The sequence below is a fragment of the Sus scrofa genome, chromosome 17 (assembly GCF_000003025.6).
Source record: "Sus scrofa isolate TJ Tabasco breed Duroc chromosome 17, Sscrofa11.1, whole genome shotgun sequence".
Classification (NCBI taxonomy): domain Eukaryota; kingdom Metazoa; phylum Chordata; class Mammalia; order Artiodactyla; family Suidae; genus Sus; species Sus scrofa.
In genome coordinates this window covers 10,579,066-10,602,996 of record NC_010459.5, presented here as the reverse complement: position 1 = coordinate 10,602,996, position 23,931 = coordinate 10,579,066, and positions in this window count along the sequence as shown.

Here is a 23,931-nt window from a genome sequence, read left to right as displayed (position 1 = left end):
GGCTGTGGTGTAGGCTGGCAGCTGTAGCTCCAGTTCGACCCCTAGCCAGGGACCTTCCATATGCTGCAGGTGTGGCCCTAAAAAAAAAGTGACTCCTAATAATACTGTCATATTCTTACTTTGATACCCAGGTAGGCTGATTTGCTTCTGTTTCTGTTCCACTTAAGGATTTTACTTTTTTTGATTTCATTTGCTTTTTTTTTTTTTTTTTTTTTTTTGTCTTTTGCCTTTTCTAGGGCTGCTCCTGCGGCATATGGAGGTTGCCAGGCTAGGGGTCCAATCGGAGCTGTAGCTGCCGGCCTACGCCAGAGCCACAGCAACGCGGGATCCGAGCCGCGTCTGCAACTTACACCACAGCTCATGGCAACGCCAGATCCTTAACCCACTGAGCAAGGCCAGGGATTGAACCCACAACCTCATGGTTCCTAGTCGGATTTGTTAACCACTGAGCCACAATGGGAACTCCATTTGGGGTTTTGAATATATTAAATGTTTGTAAAGTTTGAAGGCCAAAGTCACATAAAAATTATATTACTTGGAAATTCCTTGGTCCCATCTATCTCCCTGTTCTGCACCCACCTCCAACCCAGGGGCTGCCATTTTCACTTGTTTATGGGTTATGTTTCCTGAGTTTTTTTTTGAAGCAACAATTACAACAAAAATGCATATTTTCTCTTTCTTTCTTCCTTCCCCTCCTTCCTTCCTTCTCTTTCTTTCTCCTATTTTTTCCTTCCTTCCTTCTTCCTTCTCTCCTTTCCTTCCTTTCTTCCTTCCTTCCCTTCTTTCTTCCTTTCCTCTTTTTTTTTTTTTCTTTCTTTCTTGGAAATCGTTCCATATCCATTCACTAGAAATCGTCATTTCTTTAGGGTTGCATAAAATCACAAGGGGTAGATGTACCCTAGTTTATTTAACCAGTCTCCTGATGGATATTTATGTTTTTCCAATCACTGGCCATTATAAATAATTTCATAATGAGAGAGTCAGTGCATATGTTATATATGCCATGTTGAGCTATAGCTTCAGGTTAGATTCTTACGAACCACAGCTTTCCTCCTTCAAGCGTTTTGCCACTCTTTTGGTAGTATTTGTTTCCTCTTAAAGTGCTTTGTGTGTCAAAAATTAAAGCAAAATCTAATACAGAATATAAGGAAGAAGGTTTCAGATAATTATCAGTCCACATGGTAACTGAGCAAAGAATATTTAATGTTAAACTCTGCATAAAAACTCACATTAGCCAGCACCATCATTTGCAGACCTTGTATTTTGTACTTATAATTAAAATTGTCTTTGGGGTTGAACTGTACACAGAAATTACAGGCCAGCACTGTTTTAATTCATATTCTGTTTTTTGGTCTGTGTTCCCAATACTTGGGACTTTCCTATTTTGAATTCTGACCACATCTTAGACACTAAGTTTTATTTTATTTTATTTTGTTTTATTCTCTTTTATTTTGGGGGCCATGCCCAGGTCATATAGAAGTTCCTGGGCCATGGATCAAACCCGAGCCATAGCAGTGACTTGAGCCACAGCAGTGACAATACCAAGTCCTTAACAACGAGGCCACCAGGGAACTCACTGTTTTATTTTTTTACAATTTGAATCATACTGGTTATACTTCATGCAAGCATAGTTCTGCAGACCGGAGTATGAATTTTTACGAATCTAGGCAACTCCCTTACTGCCCAAGGTCCCTACTCAGGTGTTCATTCACTTACTGTGCTAACTCCCTGACTTCTTGGTAATTAAAATCCCTCTGCATAGGAGTTCCCATCGTGGCTCAGTGGTTAATGAATCCGACTAGGAACCATGAGGTTGCAGGTTCGATCCCAGGCCTTGTTCAGTGGGTTGGGGATCTGGCGTTGCCGTGAGCTGTGGTGTAGGTTGCAGACGCGGCTCGGATCCCGAGATGCTGTGGCTCTGGCGTAGGCCGGTGGCTATGGCTCCGATTCGACCCCTAGCCTGGGAACCTCCATATGCCGCGGGAGCGGCCCAAGAAATGGCAAAAAGACAAAAGACCAAAAATCCCTCTGCATAGATATGGGTTGATACTCTATAATCCTTCACTCATGGACATCAAGAATATTCATTATCCTGAGACCAAGATTAGGCCCATTGAAGTTCTACCAGCAATTCTCATTCTGAAATAAACTGTAATTCCATCTCTGAAGTTATTGCTCCAATCTCTAAATCATGTAATTCTTCTATATTTGCTACTTCCCTATGAACATTTGGTTTAGGGAAGAGTGTGACTGATTTGTGCACGGAGCTGAATTGCTATCTTCTTTGTGCTTCCATAGTGATTTTTTTTAAAAGTATAGTTGATTTACAATATTGTGCTAATTTCTGTTGTAGAACAAAGTGGCTTAGTTATACACATATATACATTCTTTATATTCCTTTCCATTATGGTCTATCCCAGGAGATTGGATATAGTTTCCTGTTCTGTACAGCAGGACCTCATTGCTTCTCCATTCTAAATATAATAGTTTGCATCTATCAACCCCAAACCCCCAGTCCATCCCCCCCCCCCAACCCCCGGAACAACTCCATGTCTTGCACAGTGAGTTTGCTATCAGTGCTTCTCAGCTTTTTTTTTCTTTTTTTCTTTTGCTTTTTAGAGGCATATGGAAGCTCCCAGGCTAGGGGTCAAATTGGAGCTACAGCTGCTGGCCTATGCCACAGCTACAGCAACCCGGGATCTGAGCCACCTCTGAGACTACACACGGCTCATGGCAATGCCAGATCCTTAACCCATTGAGCAAGGCCAGGGATCAAACCCGCATCTTCATGGATACTAGTCGGATTCTTAATTCTCAGAGCCACTATGGGAACTCTAGTGTGTCTCAGCTTTAACTACGCATGTGGATCTAGGGAGTTGCGGGTGAGGTGGAATTTGTGAAAATGCAGATTCCATCCAGCAGGTCTGGGGGCCTGAGACCCTGCATTTCTAAGGGGTTCCCAAAAGATGCTGATCTTACCTGTCTAAGGACCTCACAACACCCTCCCATGCTCTTACACCATCAGATTAACTTTGCTGTGGAGGGTTTCTGGTTTTTTTTTTTTTGGTCTTTTCATCCTTTTTTTTTAGGGCTGCACCCTTGGCATATGGAGGTTCCCAGGCTAGGGGTCTAATTGGAGCTGTAGCCGCCGGCCTACCCCAGAGCCACAGCAACGCCAGATCCGAGCCGCGTCTGCGACCTACACACCATCTCATGGTAACGTCGGATCCTTAACCCACTGAGTGAGGCCAGGGATCGAACCCACAACCTCATGGTTCCTAGTTGGATTCATTTCCCCTGCGTCATGATGGGAACTCCCTCTGGTCTCTTATTGAGTAAGATGGAGTCAACCTCCAGAATAGGAAATAGCTTGTGCTGAGCGATGGTTTAGTGTGGAGGAGGTTCATATAGTAGGAATATCCAGCAGCTGCAGATAAATGGACTCTGACTGGAATGTTATTATGTGGAAAGAGTTTAGCTAAATAAACGTGAACAGCCTGTGTGCTCTGTCCCGGGGCCCGGGATTCTTCTGTTTCATATTACAAGCCTCCTTGAGACCTCTGAAAGGGACAGTGCCTATCGGCAAACTCATGGGCCAGAAGGACAGCAGGATGTGACAGACTCTAACTTCAGGCTTTAATCTGTCAAGTGTTGGGACTGTAAAAATAGCCCTTGGGGGCCTGGGCTGTGTTGGATTCACCATTAAGTGTTTACACAGGGTCAGGTCACACAGGGCAGGTGGAGACGAAAGGAGAGGTACCCGAAAGGTCCGAGGCTTTCTGTTCTGCCCTGACTCCATGGGACCACACCTGTGAGATGCTCACCTGCTCTGGGGCGGGTCCTGGATTCTTACCGACGCGTTAGAATCACCTGGGCGTGTCGGATGGAGCCCATCCCTACACACTCACAAAGCCCATTCAGAACAGGTTTTCTGTTCCATCCCTGGTCCCAGAACTTCCACATGCCATGGGTGTGGCCCTCCCCCCTCAAAGAACAGTTTTTCTGGGGGTGAGACTTGGGCAACGGTATGTTTTGAATCTGTTGAAATGACTTCAGTGTGTCCTAGGAATGCTTCTTTTTCAAACAACTGTTTGTTTATTTATTTGTTTGTTTTGTGTCTTTTTGGAGCCGCACCCTCAGCATCTGGAGGTTCCCAGGCTAGGGGTCGAATCCGAGCCATAGCTGCCAGTCTACACCACAGTCGCAGCAATACCAGATCCCAGCCGCATCCTTGACCCATACTGCAGCTTGTGGCAATGCCAGATCCTTAACCCACTGAGAGGCCAAGGACTGAACCCTCATCCTCATGGATACTAGTTGGATTCTTTTTTTTTTTTTTTTTTTGTCTTTTTGCTATTTCCTTGGGCCACTCCCGCGGCATATGGAGGTTCCCAGGCTAGGGGTCTAATCGGAGCTGCAGCCACCAGCCTATGCCAGAGCCACAGCAACACGGGATCCAAGCCACGTCTGCAACCTACACCACAGCTCACGGCAACGCCAGATCGTTAACGCACTGAGCAAGGCCAGGGACCAAACCCACAACCTCATGGTTCCTAGTCGGATTCGTTAACCACTGCGCCACGATGGGAACTCCTAGTTGGATTCTTAACCCACTGAGCCATGACGGGAGCTCCAAGAATTCGTCTTAGGTTCTCTACGTACCCAGGCTGTAGAAGGCTGTCTAATTTACTGGGCACATGTTTATAGTCCTCACCATACGCGAGGCGCTGTGCTTAGCCCGGGGGATTTGATAAATACACTGGTGAACACTCACCCCTTCCCTGTATCTGCTTTGGGTCCTCAGGGTCCAGGGTGGCTGTGCTCAGGTTTTTCTGGGTCTGTTCCTCCCCTTCCTCAATCCTTTTTATCCTTCCAGATCCAGCGTGGGTATCACTTGAAATATTTGTAAGATAGACGCACGCATGCGCACCATTGTCCATGGTTACACTGCCCTGAGCAAGCCTGATGTTGTCTGATCTCAGAGCTAAGCAGAGTCAGGCCTCATACAGACTTGGATGAGAGTTTTTCCATTTTTAGAATTCCAGTCTTGGAGTTGTGGCTCAGTGGGTTAAGAACCTGACTAGTATCCGTGAAGATTCGGGTTCGATCCCTGGCCTCGCTCAGTGGGTTAAGGATCTGGCGTTGCTGTGACCTGTGGTGTAGGTCACAGACTCCATTCAGATCCTGCATTGCTGTGGTTCTGGCGTAGGCCGGCAGCTGTAGCTCTGATTCAACCCCTAGCCTGGGACCCTCCATGTGCCGCAGGTGCAGCCCTAAAAAAAAAAAAGAAATCCTGTCTTATAGTCACAGAAATGAGAATGATTGGTGTTGAAAGGGACCTCAGTGGCTATCAAGTCCATCATTCCATCTGCAACAACCAGCTGGTGCTGTTCAAATGGCCAGATGCTCATCATCTGATAAGGCCGCTGGTGTCGTTTTTGGTCCTTCAAATGGTGATGCTGAGAGTGAGTCCACTTTCCTCAGAGATTCCACAAATTGTGAAGTCTGTCAAAGATACAAAAATGCAGAAAATAATGTGACACCCATGTCTTATCATGTGTATTTACTGAATGTTAATATTCTGTTCTCTTTGTTCTAGAAATCTCTTTAAAAAGAGAGGAGTTCCCGTCGTGGCGCAGTGGTTAACGAATCCGACTAGGAACTATGAGGTTGCGGGTTCGGTCCCTGCCCTTGCTCAGTGGGTTAACGATCCGGCGTTGCCGTGAGCTGTGGTGTAGGTTGCAGACGAGGCTCGGATCCCGAGTTGCTGTGGCTCTGGCGTAGGCCGGTGGCTACAGCTCCGATTGGACCCCTAGCCTGGGAATCTCCATACGCCATGGGAGCGGCCCAAGAAATAGCACAAAAAAGACAAAAAAAAAAAAAAAAAAAAAAAAAAAAAAGAGAGAAATAATGAGTTCTAAATGCAGTTACTGCAAGAAGCTTATCTTGAGGATTCTAGCCCCTTTCATTTTCATGCAAATTACAGAATGAATCTGTAAGGCTAATCTCCATTGCTGGGCATTTTCCTCAATATTTCCTTATTGCGAATCATTATGCTTTGATAAATATTTTGTATATCAATATTTACTCACATTTGTGTTTTTCATCCACACCCATGGCATGTGGAAGTTCCTGGGCCAGGGATCAAACCTACACCACAGCAGCGACCCGAGCTGCAGCAGGAACAATGCCAGATCCTTAACCCACTGAGCCACCAGGGAACTCCTATGAACATTCTTAATTTCTTTCTTAGTATACATTTCTAGGAATTGGCCTGTTGAATCAACAATTAAGCATATTTTTAAGGGATTTTCATACAGATTTTCACAGTGGCCACCTGAGTGAATGAGAGTGCCCCTTCCTTGTATTCTTGCCAACACTAAGTGTTTGTTATCTTTAAATTCTTTTCTACACTAGGATACTGATAAAATACTACTTATTGTAGTTCTTATTTGCATTTTATTTATTACTAAGGAAGCTGAAAATTTTAATCATATGTTTGTGGATCCTGGAAAGTGTTTTGTGAATTGACAGCTTATCTTTGTTCCATTTTTATGCTGGAATGCTAATATTTTGATGTTGACATCTTAGTGCTCTTTATTGTTAACACATGTTGCAAACGTTATTTCCATTTGTTTATTTTTAATTTTTAATTTTTTTTACAGCCACACCTGTGGCATATGGAAGTTCCCAGGCTAGGGGTTGAATCAGAGCTGCGGCTGAGGGCTACACCACAGCCATGGCAACACCAGATCCGAGTGGCATCTGTGACCTACACCACAACTTGCGACAGTGCTGAGTCCTTAACCCACTGAGTGAGGCCAGAGATCAAACCCGCATCGTCATGGAGGCTATGTTGGGTTCTTAACCCACTGAGCCACAACAGGAGCTCCCATCCATGCCAATATTATTGATCACCTATTATTTCCCAGATGCTACTTTTATTTTATACCAAATACTTACATATATTTAGATTTGCTTTGTGTCTCTCTAATTTGTAACATTGCTCTGTCCTTTTACAGCTTTATCATATTAATGTACTAGTTACTATAACTTTTTGATGATTTTAATTTCATTATGTATTTTAATAACCGACATGCCAATATTGTTTTGATTTTTCTTAATTATTATTGTGTATCTTAAGTAGTTTTTATTCTAACAACGAATAACATAAATATTTCATAATAAAAAATAAAAGCCACGCATGCCTGTGGCCAATAGTTTCAGTAACAAAGGGTATATATAAAATGAAAAGGACAAGCACCCCCCCCCCCTTTTCAGCTTTCCACTTTTACAGGCAAAAACAGCTAATAGTTTCTTCTGTGTCTTTGGAAAGAATGTATTAAAATGTACATGTGTGTATGGATATTAAATACATGGGACCAAGTTAGGCATAGTTCTTTTTTTTTTTTTTTTGTCTTTTTGTCTTTTAGGGCGCACCTGCAGCATATGGAGGTTCCCAGACTAGGGGACCAATCCAAGCTGTAGCCGCTGGTCTACATCACAGCCACAGCAACATGGAATTCAAGCCGTGTCTTCGACCTACACCAAAGGATCCTTAACCCACTGAGTGAGGCCAGGGATTGAACCTGCGTCCTTATGGTTGCTACTAAGGTTCGTTAACCACTGAGCCACGGTGGGAACTCCCCAGAGTTCTTTATAACTAGCCTTTTCATTTAAAAGTACATCTGAACATCTTTCCATACCATATGCCAAGTTCTAAATCATTCATTTTAACCACTTTATAATAATCCATAGAGTGGATATAATTAGTTTGGCTAGTCCTTGATTGAAGACTATTAGATCACTTGAAGGTTTTTGTTGGCGCAAAGAATTGTTCATTTATTTCCTGCTGAACTTTAGATCATTTTTTTCCTCTTTTAAAATTTGGAGTTCCGTTAAAGTTATGAAATAATTTATAGAAGGATTTCCATCTGTATTATTTTTGAATCTGTCCACCCAAGAATAAACCACATCCTTCCATTTATGTGAGTATTTTTTAGGTACCTCAGTTGAATTTTATGTCTTTTCAAATAGAGCTTTCACGATTTTGTTAAATTTATTCCTTGGGGTTTTATTTTGTCTTTTATTAGATTTTAGAATGGGTCTTATTTCCTGTTATATTTTCTAACTAGTTATCTCTGGCAAAGAGGTAAGCCACTACTTTTTTGTATATTTATTTTATGATTAGCCACATTATTACTCAATTTGATTATGAGAATTTTAGTCATTTCTCTTGTGTTTTATATAATCATATGATCTCTATAAATTATTTTTTGTTTTTTTTTCTGATAGCTATTTTGATTTTATTTTTTTGCAAAAGTACAAGTTATAATAAATACTCATGTACCTTCTACACAGAAATAACAATGGTTTTATTACTTATTTCTTTTCTTTTTCTTATTACAAAGGTTAAAGCTCTGGAACAATATGAAATAGTAGTGGCTAAATGGGCACATTTGAAAAAATTAATTTCAATATAATTGATTTACCATGTGTTAATTTATGCTGTACAGCGAAGTGATTCAGTTATACATTTTATATATATATATATATATATATATAATTCTTTTTAAAATATTATTTTGCACAATGGCTTATCACAGAATTTCAATATAGTTCCCTATGCTATATAGTAGGACCTTGTCGTCTGCTCATCCTAGTTCGCATCTACTGACCCCAAACTCCCAGTCCATCCCACTCCCTCTCCCCTCCTCCCTGGTAACCACAAGTCTATTTTCTATGTCTGTGAGTCGGCTTCTGTTTCAGAAAAGTTTATTTTTGTCATTTTAGATTCCACTTTTAAGTGATATCATATGGTATTTGTCTTTCACTGCCTGACTTACTTCACCTAGTATGGTAATTTCTAGGTCCATCCATGTTGTTGCAAATGGCATCATTTCATTCTTTTTAATGACTGAGTAGTATTCCATTATATATGTACCACATCTTAATCCATTCATCTGTCGATGGACGTTTAGGTTGTTGGCTATTGTGAATAGTGCTTCAATGAACATAGGGGTGCATATATATTTTTGAATTATAGTTTTGTCTGGATGGGGCATGTTTGTATTGATTCTATTTTTTCCTAGTTGGGGACATGAAAACACTGGATTTTTCCATAAAGCTTCATTTTCTTCTTCTTCTTCTTCTTCTTTTTTTTTTTTTTTTTTTTTTGTCTTTTTAGGGCCATACCTAGGGCATATGGAGGTTCCCAGGCTAGGGGTTGAATTGGAGCTGTAACTGCTGGCCTACACCACAGCCACAGCAGTGCTGGATCCAAGCAGCATCTTCGACCTACACCACAGCTCACGACAACCCTGGGTCCTTAACCCACTGAGCGAGTCCAGGGATCGTACCTGCATCCTAATGGATGCTAGTCAGATTCATTTCCACTGAGCCACGACAGGAAGTCCAAAGCTTCATTTTCTTAAAAAAATAATGCTTTTTAGTTTGGAATAATTTTAGATTTACGGAAAAGCTGCAAAGATAGTACAGAGAGTTCCTGTCTGTCTCACCCCCAATTTCCTCTGCTGTTCACATCTCACGTAACCACCCAAACTAAGAACCAGTGTTGGTACATGGATACTAAACAAACTCAAGACTTTATCTGAATTTCACTATTTTTCCCCAGTAACATCCCTTTTATCTTTCAGCATCCAGTCCAGGATAGCGTGTTGCACGGAGCTGTCATATCTTGCTGGTCTTGATCTTATCTGTGACAATTTCTCAGTCTTTCCTTGTTTTCGAAGGTGTATAGTCCAATGTTGTGTCGAAAGCGCCTCCCTTTGGATTTGTCTGAGGTTTTCCCATATTAGACTGTGACTATGGGTTTAGGGAAAGAAAACTATGAGCAGGCATTTCCTTCTCATCACATCATGTCAAGGGTGGGTCCGTGGAACCAAAGTGACCTCAATGGCAATGAGAAACGTGACCCCTGGCCAAGGTCATGTTTGCTGGGTTTCTACCTTGTAAAGTTTCTTTTACTTCCTTTCAGAGTTTTTTCTTGGGAAGCAAGTTACTCAGTCCAGCCCCTACTTAAAGGGGTGGAGTTTGATTCTTTTTTTTTTCTTTTTACCGCCGCACCTGAGGCATATGGAAGTCCCTGGGCCAGGGGTCAGATTGGAGCTGCAGCTGCAGGTCTACGCCACAGCCATGACCACACTGGATCTGAGCTGCATCTGTGACACGTGCAGCTTGTGACAACATGGGATCCTTTTAACCCACTGCATCCTGGCCCTGAAGAGATGCCTCCGATCCTGTTGCACCGCAGTGGGAACGCCCTTGTTTATTTTTAATGAAGTTGGTTACTCATTTAGCTTTTCATCTGGGCATTTTCTCCTTAGTGCTATGTCTTTCCACGCCTGTGTATACATGTCCACGTCACTCTTTTTTCACTTTTCCTTACAGGGGAAGTGGCATAATTTACATGTCGATGCTCTTTTCTTTTTCTTTTTTCTTTTCTTTTTTTGCAGAAGAGAGTCCAACAAGTGGGACTAGGATACTCAGTCTTAGGGCTATATAATGTACATATTTTCTTTTTAAGGCAGCACCTGCAGCCTATGGAAATTCCTGGGCCAGGAGTCGAATTGGAGCTGTAGCTGAAGCCTACAGCACAGCCATGGCAACACCGGATCTGAACTGCATCTGTGACCTATGCAGCTTGCGGCAGTGTGGGATCCTTAACCCACAGAGGGAGTCAGGGATCGAACCCTCATCCTCATGGTGACATCAGGTCCTTAACCAGTCACTGAGCCACAATGGGAACTGCTGATTCTAGTGAAATTGGAATGTTTCTGGTGTTTTGCTGTCATGTTATGTCTTGTCTTGATGTTCTTTACCATGTTGGAGAAGTATCTACAAGAAATGTATTTTTACGTGCGTCATCAGTTACCTAAATTATATTTTAAGAAAGAAAATGAATTATTATTGAGTGTAGAGAAACAAGGAGGGCTTTGAAAAAAATTAAAACGCTATTCAGTAGAAAGAAACCCTACTACCTGCATGAAGTCACAGGTCACTCATGAACTAGTGAAAAGTCTGATGTCTGGATACTCAAAGTTGTTCAACTTTAATTCAAACCAGGAAGACAAATGATTGTCTCATGACAGCCCAGCCTTCTTCACTGCACAATCTATGACTCTCTTTTTTTTTCCCCTTATTTTCTCTACGGGGTTGAAAAGACCATGCATTCTGGGAGTTCACCAGGGGTTTGTGGAACGGCATTGAATAAGCTAGTAAGTTTATTATCTGTCTCCAGAGGAATCTCTTGATTTTCATGCTATGTGAAATGTAGTCAAGCCAGAAACATATTTCTTGCTCCTTCTAAATATTCTCTGGAAAGAAAGCCAGACCCAAAGGATCTGAAAAGACTTTTTTTTTTTTTTTTCCAAAGGAGAGACACAAATGGCCAAGAAGCACATGGAAAATGCTCAACATTACTCGCCATCAGGGACATGCCCAGCAAACCCATCATGAGACACTGATTCACATCCATTAGAACAGGTAGGAGTCAAAAAGACAAATTTTGGGAAGGACATAGTGAACTTGGAATTCTTTTTTTTTTTTTTTTTTTCCGTCTTTTTGCCTTTTCTTGAGCTGCTGCCGCAGCATATGGAGCTTCCCAGGCTAGGGGTCAAATCAGAGCTGTAGCCACTGGCCTACACCAGAGCCACAGCAACTCGGGATCCGAGCTGCATCTGCAACCCACACCACAGGTCACGGCAACGCCGGATCCTTAACCCACTGAGCAAGGCCAGGGATCGAACCTGCAACCTCATGGTTCCTAGTCAGATCCCTTAACCAGTGCGCCACGACGGGAACTCCTCTGAACTTGGAATTCTTACATGCTGCTGGCAGGACTGTAAAATGGTGCACTACTTTGGAAAACAATCTGGCAGTTTCTTAAAAAGTTAAACAGAGTGTTACCACATGACCCAGCAATTCCATTCCTAGGTGTAAACCCACGAGAAATGAAAACACATGTGAACACAAAACCTTGTACAAGAATATTCACAGCAGCATTATTTCTAATAGCCAAGAAGTGGAAGCATCTGAATGCCCTTTAACTGATGAATGAGCAAATAAAATGTGCCATAATGGTACCAGGGAATGTCATTGGACAGTTTAAAAAAATGTATTAATACGCATGTTACAACATGCGTGAACCTCGCAAACGTGCTCAGTGAAAGAAGCTAGTCCTAAAGGACCATATAGCATACAGTTTCTGTATGTGAAAGGTACAGAAGAGGCAAATTCATGGAGACAGAAAATAGATTGCTGGTTGCCTTGGACTGAGGCGGTTAGCAGTGGGGCAATGTCTGCTAATGTTTAGAGAATTTCTTTTCAGGCGAATGAAGATGTTCTAATTTTTTTTTTTCCATCTTTTTGCCTTTTCTAGGGCCACTCCTGCAGCATATGGAGGTTCCCAGGCTAGGGGTCTAATCAGAGCTGTAGCCACCGGCCTACACCAGAGCCACAGCAACGCCAGATCCAAGCCGTGTCTGTAACCTACACCACAGATCATGGCAACGCCGAATCCTTAACCCACTGAGTGAGGCCAGGGATCGAACCCACAATGTCATGGTTCCTAGTCGGATTCCTTAGCCACTGCATGACCTCGGGAACTCCAGTATTTTTTTTTTTTTTGTCTTTTTGCTATTTCTTTGGGCCGCTCTCGAGGCATATGGAGGTTCCCAGGCTAGGGGTCGAATCAGAGCTGTAGCCCCTGGCCTACACCAGAGCCACAGCAATGCCGGATCCAAGCCGTGTCTGTAACCTACACCACAGATCATGGCAACGCCGAATCCTTAACCCACTGAGTGAGGCCAGGGATCGAACCCACAATGTCATGGTTCCTAGTCGGATTCCTTAGCCACTGCATGACCTCGGGAACTCCAGTATTTTTTTTTTTTTTTTTTTTTTTTTTTTTTTTGTCTTTTTGCTATTTCTTTGGGCCGCTCTCGAGGCATATGGAGGTTCCCAGGCTAGGGGTCGAATCAGAGCTGTAGCCACTGGCCTACACCAGAGCCACAGCAACACCGGATCGTTAGCCCACTGAGCAAGGGCAGGGATCGAACCTGCAACCTCATGGTTCCTAGTCGGATTCACTAACCACTGCGCCACGACGGGAACTCCATGGGAACTCCAATATTCTAAAATTGATTGCATTGCAGTTCCCGTCGTGGCGGGAGCTGCCTCAGTTGGATTCTTAACGTACTGTGCCACAGTGGGAAATCCTGAAATGAATATTTAAATGAATGAACTTTATAGTATGTGAATTATATCTCAGTAGTGCTGTTATTTTAATATTTTAAAGTTGAAGTATAGTTGATTTACAATATTTTGTTAGTTTCAGGTATACAACACAGTGATTAACACATACACCTACACACACACACACACACACAAGTATTTTTTCAGATTATTTTCCATTATAGGTTATTATAAGACATTGAAAATTGTTCTGTGTGTTCTACAGTAGGTCCTTGTTGCTCACCTATTTTATGTATAACAATTTGTATCTGTTAGTCCCATCCTCCTAATTTCTCCCTCCCCAAGCTGTTACTTTCTTAAAAAGGAGGAAAGAAAGCCAGGTTTTAGAATGTGGTTCCAGTTGAGACAGACACTAGGATTTCCCTCTGTGGCTCAGTGGTAATGAACCTGACTAGTATCCATGAGGACATGAGTTCAATCCCTGACCTCAATCAGTGGATTAAAAGATCCCGCACTGTGGTGAGCTGTGGCATAGGTTGCAGATGCAGCTCGTAACCTGAGTTGGCTATGGAGATGGCCAGCAGCTGCAATGCCAAATCCTTAACCCACTGAGTGAGGCCAGGGGTCGAATCCACATCCTTATGAATACTAGTCCGGTTCGTAACCCGCTGAGCCACGGCAGGAATTCCTGAACTCTAGAACATTTGCAGCCCTCTTAGAGGGATGAAATTCCATGCACTCTTACTGCCGGATCCTCTTGGACAGCCTCTGGTACCATGTTGCTCTATGTGCTTCCAAAACTTTTATTGAGAACTTTTCGCTTATGACCTTTATCTTTTTTCTTCCAGTTTGCTTCAGAGATCCCTCCAAAATATCCCCATTTCTCATTCTCCTCTCTTTGTCTTGGGACAGCCTGAGGTGCAGACGAAAAGCTGGGATCCAATTAGGGCCCATCAGTGCCCTGGCAGAAGAGAGTGGTCCAGCACGCTGGCCACAACGTCATCCATTTAATTGCACAGGGATCAGTGGGGTTTGCCCCCCCGCCCCCCGCGCCCCCCGTGATTGCTGGGGCCAGGTGAGCAGAGGTTTCCTTGGGCTCCATCCCCCACAAATCCCCTCTCGGTGAAGGCAGGTCCGCCAGTCCTGAGACACCCCATCTGTCTGACTCATCCTTCCCTCCCTGCTCCCACGCCTGCCCCATCCTCAGGGCACGGGCTCAATTAATCTCTCTCGACAGCAGGGTCAGGCAGAGTGTCGGAAATCAGACAGTGGGGCTAATGGCTTAGCTCCCAAGCACCTGGACTGCGTCCAGGGCCCTGGACGCATTCCAGGGTGGGGTTGCCCATCTCCTTCAGGGGTGCTTTTGCCGACCCGACATCTGAGTGAGGACATTCATTTCACCTCATACCCAAAGACCTAGACTAAGGGGAGCACTCTTTCCCCAGTGCCACCTGCTAAGAGTCCGCTGGATGCTTGTCATTAAGGGAAGACCTGGACGGGTGGGCAGCAGTGGAGAGGGGTGGTTAAAAAGATCAAGAGATTGGCTCGGCGGGTTAAGAACCCAGTGTCATCACCGTGAAGATGTGGGTTTGATCCCAGGCCTCGCACAGTGGGTTAAGGATCTGGTATTGCTGAAAGCTGAGGAGTAGGACAGAGATGTGGCTCCGATCTGGTGTTACTGTGGCTGTGGCATAGGCTGGCAGCTGCAGCTCCAACTCGACCCCTAGCCTGGGAACTTCCATATGCTGAGGGTGCAGCTATAAAGAAAGAAAGAGAGAGGGAGGAGGAAGGAAGGAAGGTAGGCTAGAAGGAAGGAAGGAAACAAGAAAGAAAGGAAGAAAGAAAGAAAGAAAGAAAGAGGAGTTCCCCTTGTGGAGCAGTGGTTAACGAATCCGACTAGGAACCATGACATTGTGGGTTCGATCCCTGGCCTCGCTCAGTGGGTTAAGGATCCGGCGTTGCCATGATCTGTGGTGGGGGTTGCAGACGCGGCTTGGATCCCGAATTGCTGTGGCTCTGGTGTAGGCCGGTGGCTACAGCTCCCATTAGACCCCTAGCCTGGGAACCTCCATATGCCGCAGGAGCGGCCCTAGAAAAGGCAAAAAGACAAAAAAAAAAAGAGAGAGAGAAAAAAGAAAGAAAGAGAAAAGATCAACAGATTGTGCAGAGTGCTAGGGTTCTGCTGTTGTCAGTACTTATTTTTGCAGCTTGGTGCAAACTGTCATCTCTGTCGGTCCAGTGCTTCCTTTCTAGGATCAGGCATGAGCATGAGAATCACGGCTGATCACTGCATTCCCTCTGTCCCTCCAAAGAAATTGATTCAGTGACAGACGCATGACCAAAGTCCAACCTGTAAGACTCATATTATTTTGTGGAAACTATTGGTCCCAACCAGACAGATTCTGTTAGTTTTCCTCCAGTATCCATTGCCTCCATCTTCTTTAGGATCAGAATTCTCATTTTTAGCTGGGCTCATAAGAGCAAGGAATAAAGATGACATTTCCAGCCTTCTTTAGAGTGAGTTGTGGCATATGATAAAATTTGGCCAACGGGGATTTCCTATTGTAGCTCAGGGAAAACAAATCTGACTAGCGTTCATAAGGACGTGGGGTTTGATCCCTGGCCTTGTTCAGAGGGTTGAGGATCCAGTGTTGCCATGAGCTGTGGTGTAGGTTGCAGGCACAGCTCAGATCCCGAGTTGCTGTGGCTGTGGTGTAGGCAGGGCAGCTGCAGCTCCAATTCAGCCCCTAGCCTGGGAACCTCCATATGCTGCAGGTTGGCCCTAAAAAGAAAAAAAGATAAAAGAAAAAATGATACATATGAAGTTATGTACAGGACAGAGACAGACTCACAGACATAGAAAACAAACTTACGGTTACCAAAGGGGAAGGGGGGAGGGATAAATTGGGAGTGTGGAATTAACAGATACACACTGCTATATATAAAATAGGTATAAACAAGGATTTACCGTAGAGCGCAGAGGAAGGACTGTATTCAATATCTTGTAATAAACTATCATGGAAAAGAATTGAAGAAAGAATACACACGTATAACAGAATCACTTTGCTGTACACCTGAAACTAACACAATATTGTAAATCAACTATACGTCAATCAAAATAAATAAATAAATAAATACAAATTTTTAAAAAGCTGCCCTTCATTGCCTTGAGCTGTGGTGTAGGTCGCAGATGTGGCTTGGATCCCGAGTTGCTGTGGCTGAAGTGTAGGCCAGCGGCTATAGCTCTGATTAGACCCCTAGCCTGGGAACCTCCCCATGCTGCCGGTGTGGCCCTGAAAAGACAAAAAAAAAAAAAAAAGCTGCCTTAGAATCTGATCTAGCCTGGTCACCCTGCTGTGGCTTTTCATGAATCATGATTCAGGAAGACAGGAATGCCTCTGCACAAATGGAAACAGAGTTAGACCAGCACAAATGGTCTTCTCCCTGGAGTTCCTGTTGTGTAGCTCAGTAGTTAATGAACCCAACTAGCGTCCATGAAGACACAGGTTCAATCCCTGGCCTTGCTCAGTGGGTTAAGGATCCGGCATTCCTGCCGGCGTAGACCAGCAGCCACAGCTCTGATTCCACCCCTAGCCTGGGAACCTCCATGTGCCATGTGTGCAGCCCTAAAAAGACCAAAAAAAAAAAAAAAAAATGCTTCTCTCCCAAAGGAGAGGAATACAGCCTGCATTTACAACAGTCCTTGAGCTGAAAGGGGGCTTAGCCTTTCCATTGTGTGTTAAGTTTCTTTGCTTAGTAACTATACTGTTGTAGAAACTGTGGCAGCGGAAAGGGACAAATGGCACTCGGACATGCGGAACAGCCAGGTTTGTGGAACAGCCAGGTTTGTGCAACACCGCTGGCGGGCTCAGAGGAGTCGCCTCCAGAGCCTGAGCACCAGGTCTTTGTTCTGGGTAACTTTTATAGAATACAGACTTCCAGGTCTTAAAGTCTAAAGGTTTTCCCAAGCAAGCAGTCCCAGCCCTCCCCCTTCCCGAGCAGACAGAGTTCCTGTCTAAGAAGCTGAGCAATCAAGATTACAAGAGAGAAACTGATCAGCAATACTTGGAGCAGGAGCCGGGTGAGCAGGGCTGCTAGCAAGGCCATAAGGCCATAAGGCCATAAGCTGCTACAAGATTACAAGAAGGGTGAGCAAAGCTGCTGATAGGCAGGTAGCTGCTTCCTCAGCCCAGCGGGGGCGGGAGGGGGTTGTTTCTCTAGTTAAAACTCTTACTGCAGTACAAGCAATTGTTGGGCACTTGTTTTATGCCTGGGTTCAGGTTTGGAACTAAGGAAGACTGGAGAAGGATGGGGGGAAGTGGACTTTGCCATCAGAGGTCCCATGGCTTAATGGAATGGGACATCTCTGCTGAGGGAAGAGTGTGGAGGGAACTGATGGATCTTGAACCCCAGACCACAGTTGTCGTGGGAAAGGGGATGAGATTTGGTTGTTTGGGGGTACGAGTGTAATAGGCAAGAACAAATCTGATTTTATATTAGATCTGTTTTGTTTTACTTTAATCTTTGTATAATATTGCTTTAGCTTCCATTTAAGCATGTTGCCTATAACCGGAAATATACAGGACAGCCCATTCTCAAGGCTCTGACCTTTAAATGTGTAACATTTTTCCATTCATCTGGGGAGAAAAAGTTGCAGAACAGAGAATAATACTGTCTTGTGGGAGATTAACATCCAACAAGGAACATAGTAGAACATTGTGACCTGGCTTATGTGGACAGCTGCAAGAACAAAGGATTCCTGCAAGAACAAAGGATTCCTACAAGAAGTTTGCAACAACCAACCATGCTTCCCCCCACCGCCCCGCCCCCATTGCCACACCTTGCCTTTAAAAAGGCTTTGCTGGGCGTTCTCTTGCGGTGCAGTGGTTTAAGGATCTCGCATTGTCACAGCAGGGGCTCTGGTCACTGCTGTCCCTCAGGTTCAGTCCATGACCTGGGAACTCCCACATGCTGTGGGTGCAGCCAAAAACAAACAAACAAACAAAAAAGCTTTGCTGAAACTCTTTGGGGAGTTTGGGAATTTGGGGGCCGTGAGCCACCCATCTCCTTGCATAGCCTTGCAATAAATTTTTCTCTGCTCCAAACTCTGACATTTGGGTTCGCTTGGCTCCACTGTGCGTCTGGCACACAAACGCAAGTTCAGTAACACAAGCAGTAAAGCGAAATCTATAGCATCTCAAAGTTGTGTTCTAAGTTGGCACACCCTGGGCATAGTCCCGTCTCTGAATGAAAGTTTGCCAGATTTTCTAGCAGGAATTCTAATTTCAGGAGAAGATTTTTTTTTTTTTTTTTTTTTTTTTGGTCTTTTTAGGGCCACACCCAAGGCACATAGAAAGTTCCTAGGCTAGGGGTTGAATCAGACCTGCAGCTGCTGCAGCCGTATCAACATGGGATCTGAGCTGCATCTGCAACCTACACCACAGCTCGCAGCAATGCCAGATCCTTAACCCACTGAGCAAAGCCAGGGATCAAACTGTCATCCTCCTGGATATTAGTCGAGTTTGCTACTGCTGAGCTACGACAGGAACTCCTGGAGAAGGTTTTTGTTGCGCTTCATCAGAGATATGTCTTTTCAGTCCAATAAAATTCAGGACGAGTGGTGGATGCTTGATAGATATTTGCTATGTGAAGGAACCAGGGAGAGGCTGAGAAGGACTCTGACAGTCACTCCCCTGCCTTTGCTGTCATTTCCCAACAAGTTTTGGCGAGAGGACTGAGACTGACAGCACTAACGGCCTGACCCTAGACAGAATACCAACTGGGACTCGAACCCAAGTGCTGGGACTCAAACCCAACCTAAACGCAGATTGGGACTTAAACCCACGGTTTTATTTTATTTTATTTTATTTTTATCTTTTTGCCTTTTCTTGAGCTGCTCCCGAGGCATATGGAGGTTCCCAGGCTAGGGGTCGAATCGGAGCTGTAGCCACTGGCCTACACCAGAGCCACGCAACGCCAGATCCAAGCCGTGTCTGCAACCTACACCACAGCTCACGGCAACGCTGGCTCCTTAAGTCAGAGCAAGGCCAGGGATCGAACCCACAATGTCATGGTTCCTAGTCGGATTCGTTAACCACTGAGCCACGGCGGGAATGCCAAACCCACAGTTTGGCGCCAAACCCTTTGGACTTACTGATGTTCAGGTTCTTCATGTCTCTGTGCAGAAGGAATTCAGCGAGAGACAAAGTGATAGGCAAGACACAGATTTATTAGGACAGGATGCTTGTAAGAGATGCAAGTGGTGGGCGGGCAAGGCAGCTCTGCCCAAGGATCCGGTGGGCCACAGTTTTATCATCCAAGGAGCGTGGGGATCGGAAAAGATCACCTCTTCCTTTCTGGGAGTAGCAGCTCCTCCTTGGTATCCAGTAAGGTGTTATTCAAATCAGCAGAGGGGCAGTCCTCAGACTCCTGTCATTGGTCTGAATCTGAATGCAGCCTCACCCTATCCCCCACCCAACGACCTGAGGCAATTCTCGCACCTCCGGAAGTCAAGCCACCCTGCCTTGTTCTGATGGCTTTTTGGAGCAATTTATTAACTTACAGTGATCTCCCAAAGTCCCCTAGATTTCCCTCTCTATCTATGATCTTTTATTGGGACTTCTACAACGACCTATGCCTACGCCTTCCCTATCAGGATGCGACCTCCTTCTCCAGGGATTGTTACCGAGTCCAAGCTTGTACTGCTCACCGCACCACAGGCAATCAATTGAAAGATGAGGTGTTGGGGCAAAAAATAGTGACTTTATTTGGAAAGCCCACAGATGGAGAAGATGGTGGGCTAATGTCCCAAGGAACCATCATGACTGGCTTGTTTCCTTTTAATTTTTAATTAAAGTATAGTTGATTTACAATGCTGTGCCAATTTCTTCTGTACAATAAAGTGATACTTGACTGGGTTTGATGCTAGTTTTTTTAATAGAGCAAAGTGGGCGAGGTAGGTGCTATACATTTATACGTACTTTAAGCTCTAGGCTACATGCCTTTAGGGATTAATTTATGGCCACAGCAATAGAATACAGGAGTTACCCCTGCGGTGCAATGGGATGGGCAGTGTCTTGGGAGCACTGGGATGTGGGTTCCATCCCTGGCCCAGCACAGTGAGTTGAGGATCCAGTGTTGCTGCCACTGTGGCTTGGGTTGCAGCTGCAGCTCAGATCTTACCCCTGGCATGGGAACTCCATATGCTGCCAGAAAGCCAAAAAAAGAAAAAAAAAAAAAAAAAAAGAGAAAAAAAAGGAGGCAATAGAACACAAAGGTTAAAGTAAAAGAAACAGATCCAATATGGAGTCACCTTTGTTTTTCCCTGTTACGGGATAAGTAAAATGCAGCTTAGCAGCTGGGAATATATTCCCAGACATCCTCCTTCCCTCACTTACTTGCTCATCCGAGGGGCTTTCTGAGAGCTTTCCAGAAAACTTATGAGAGAAGCTCAGCTCCCTTATCACACACACTCCCTTCTGCTGTCTCTAATGGTTGTTATCTTAAAACTGTCTAGACTGCAGATTCCAACTGGGCTGAGGCAAATGAGAATGAAATATTTCTTCACTCGGGGGTGGGGTGGACATGATGAAATATTCCCGTCCCTGACCTCGGGGGCTGACTCCCTCTCAGTCAGCTAGAGGCCCCACAACTCGGGGGATGGGATTTGTCAGTGTCTCCGTGATGGCCCATCATGAGGAGACTAGAGACAGCTTGGCTTGCACAAAGGGTTTTTGCAATAAACTGTTCCATTTGGGTGAAAAGGGAGCAGGAAAAGCCTTTAATCTTGCCTTTTACATGGTATCTGTGATGGGCTCGGGGTCACTGCTCCCAACTGCTGAGAGAGCATTTTGGTGGGATAGTGGGAGGTGGATTCCAGCCCTCTTTTGGATCCATGTCTAAATTTTTTTTTTAAGAAAAAAGAAAAATAATCTCCTTTTATCCCAAAGCGCATCATGCTAGCATCCAGCCAAGAGTACATTTTTTTTGCCGTTTATTAAACATGGTGCCTCTCAGATCTTATATTAGAATCTGTTTCCTTTCTGTAGGGGACGAGATGAAACCAGGAAGGTTGCCTCGTAATTATTTTCCACTTCGATTCTGCTCTTTGCAAAGGGAACTGCCAGCTCTCCAGTTGTCATAGGGAGTTGGTCCACTGGGGAGGAAGGGAGTTAACTTTAATTTATTTAATTAAGAAAATTAAATTTTTTTTTTTTGGCTTTTGCTGTCTTTTTAGGGCTGCACCCGCTGCATATGGAGGTTTCCAGGCTAGGGGTCGAATCAGAGCTGTTGCTGCCGGCCTACACCACAGCCACAGCAACGCCAGATCCGAGCCGCATCTGCTACCTACACCACAGCTCACGGCAACGCCGGATCCTGAACCCACTGAGTGACGTCAGGGATCGAACCCGCAACCTTATGGTTCCTAGTCAGATTTGTTTCCGCTGCACCATGACGGGAACTCCAAGAAAATTAATTTTTTAATTTGCTGCCTCGTGGAGGACAGAGGGGAGGGGGGGAGGATGGGGGGGGAGGGGGGGAAGTCCTGAATGAGCCAGGCCCCTCCTCCCTGTGCAGCTCTGACTTGACCTCAGCAGAGTGGGTTGGGGGCCACGCTGGCTGTACAAATTCAGTTAAATCAAACTCTTCCTTAATTGATTCTGGAATCAAATAGAAACTATTGTCTATTACTGGAGAGCCGGAAGGGCTTCTCCCTGCTCTGCGAGGTCTTCCAGCCTTCAGTTATATCTCCATCTCCTGGAGCATTTGTCGATGGCAGTGGACACTTCAAGGGCAGAAGGGAGTACTCACCCCCGCTCCCCGGAGCCTGGAACTCTCCCCTGAGGAAAAAGCTCACTTTCCTGCAGGCCCCTGTAATTCTCACTTAAGATGCTCTTCCGAGGGGTGGGCTGAGGTCGGTCCTGCTCCCAGGCACCTGGCAGAACTGGAGAACCTTGTTTCATCTAGGTCACTCTCCCATGAGGAAGCACGGAGATGTTACAACCAGGGGTCTTGGCTCCAATCAATAGCAATTGATAAGAAGCCAGACAAGAAATTCAGGCCAGACTTTACTGGGGCCCCTGCTGCAGCAGGGGGCTGCGAAAACAAGCAACACATTCCCTTGCTTCTTGCCTGAGGGAGGGTGAGCTGGTTCCTTCTCTGGGATGAGGGTAGAGGTGGGTTCAGGGGTCAGGCTGGAGGGGTAGCTGAGGTGGTTTGCCCACCTCTTTGGTGGTGGTGTGTGCAGGGTTCCGGCGCAGCACCCTGCTCTTGCTCCTGGCTCTTCAGAAGTGGCAGTTGGGTGTTTTGGTCTTTTTGTGTCTTCTTGTTCACATCTTGCCCCAACTACATGCACGCGGTTATTTTTAGTCTCTTATAGTTTCTTTGTATTTTGTTGCTGCAGAAAACCTTTGTCCAGGTGTAAGCCCTGCAGCCACTGAAACCAAGGGTCCCAGGTCCTAGATCCTAGCCTGTCTCAGGGATACTGGCCTGTGCTTCCAGGTAGGAGCTGTGAGCCTGCAAGGGCCTGGGAGGAGGCCTTGGTGGGTGAGCCAGGAGGGTGATCAGTGGCCAGTGACAGACTTAGCGCTGCGAGACCCAAGAGGCATATTTCTGTTTCCAAAGGGGACAGGGCTTCTCCTGCCAATCACTTCTGTGTGGAAATGTGGGCCCACTTTTTTAAGAGAAGCTGGAAATTCAGGGTTTTGTTTTGTTTTTGTCTTTTTAGGGCCACATCCGTGGCATATGGAAGTTCCCAGGTTAGGGGTCAAATCTGAGCTGCAGCTGCCGGCGTACACCACAGCCACAGCAATGCAGGATCTGAGCCACGTCTGCGACCTACACCACAGCTCACGGCCACGCCGGATCCTTAACCCACTGAGCAAGGCTAGGGATTGAACCCATGTCCTCATGGATACTAGTTGGGTTTGTTAACCACTGAACCATGATGGGAACTCCTGGAAATTCAGATTTTTTGATGTGAAATCTCTCGCTTTCTAGATCCTGGCAACTACTCGGAAATGATCATAGAGGAGCAAAACCGAACAAATCAAGCTGCAGGCCAGGAACAGCTCGTGGATCATCACTTTCACTTCATGACAGTCCGGTGCCAGCCCAGGCGGGATTGAGGGCCAGGGGCTCACCAATGTGGGGTGTGGCCTCTGCCCTCAGGGCCCCTCACTTTGCAGGGGTGGCTACTTGGCCTGTAAGTTGCAGAGTTACCTGCAACAGGTTCCGGGGGTAAAGCCCGCTGCTTGCAAGTGGATATTGGTTCACTCATGATCCTCGTGGGCAAATGAAGATGAGGGGTTGCAGGTGTGAAAACAGGGTGCAGCTCTGCATGTTAGAACATCTTTTCCCACCTCCACCTGCCCCGTTGTTACTCTGCTATTTTCTGTCTCAGGAATGAGTGACATCCGGTCCTTATGTGTTCACCTTCAGGGATGGGGAAGAAGGGGAGAGGCTGCACCGGGCACTTGAGTGTGAGAGAGACCCAAAGCCTAGGGGCCCTGTCCCCTCTGTCCCCAGCCAGCACGGTGGACGCACAAGTAAAGATGGACGCATGATAATTCTGAGATAGAGAATGCTTCCTTCTTGTGCCTTAGCAAGAAGGCCACCATGTTTTCAGAGCAGGTTGCTTTCCTTTCCCATCTAGATGGGTGGCTGTGATCCAGCAAGAGACCCAGATGCTTTCAGGAAGATGCAATGCGGCACCAG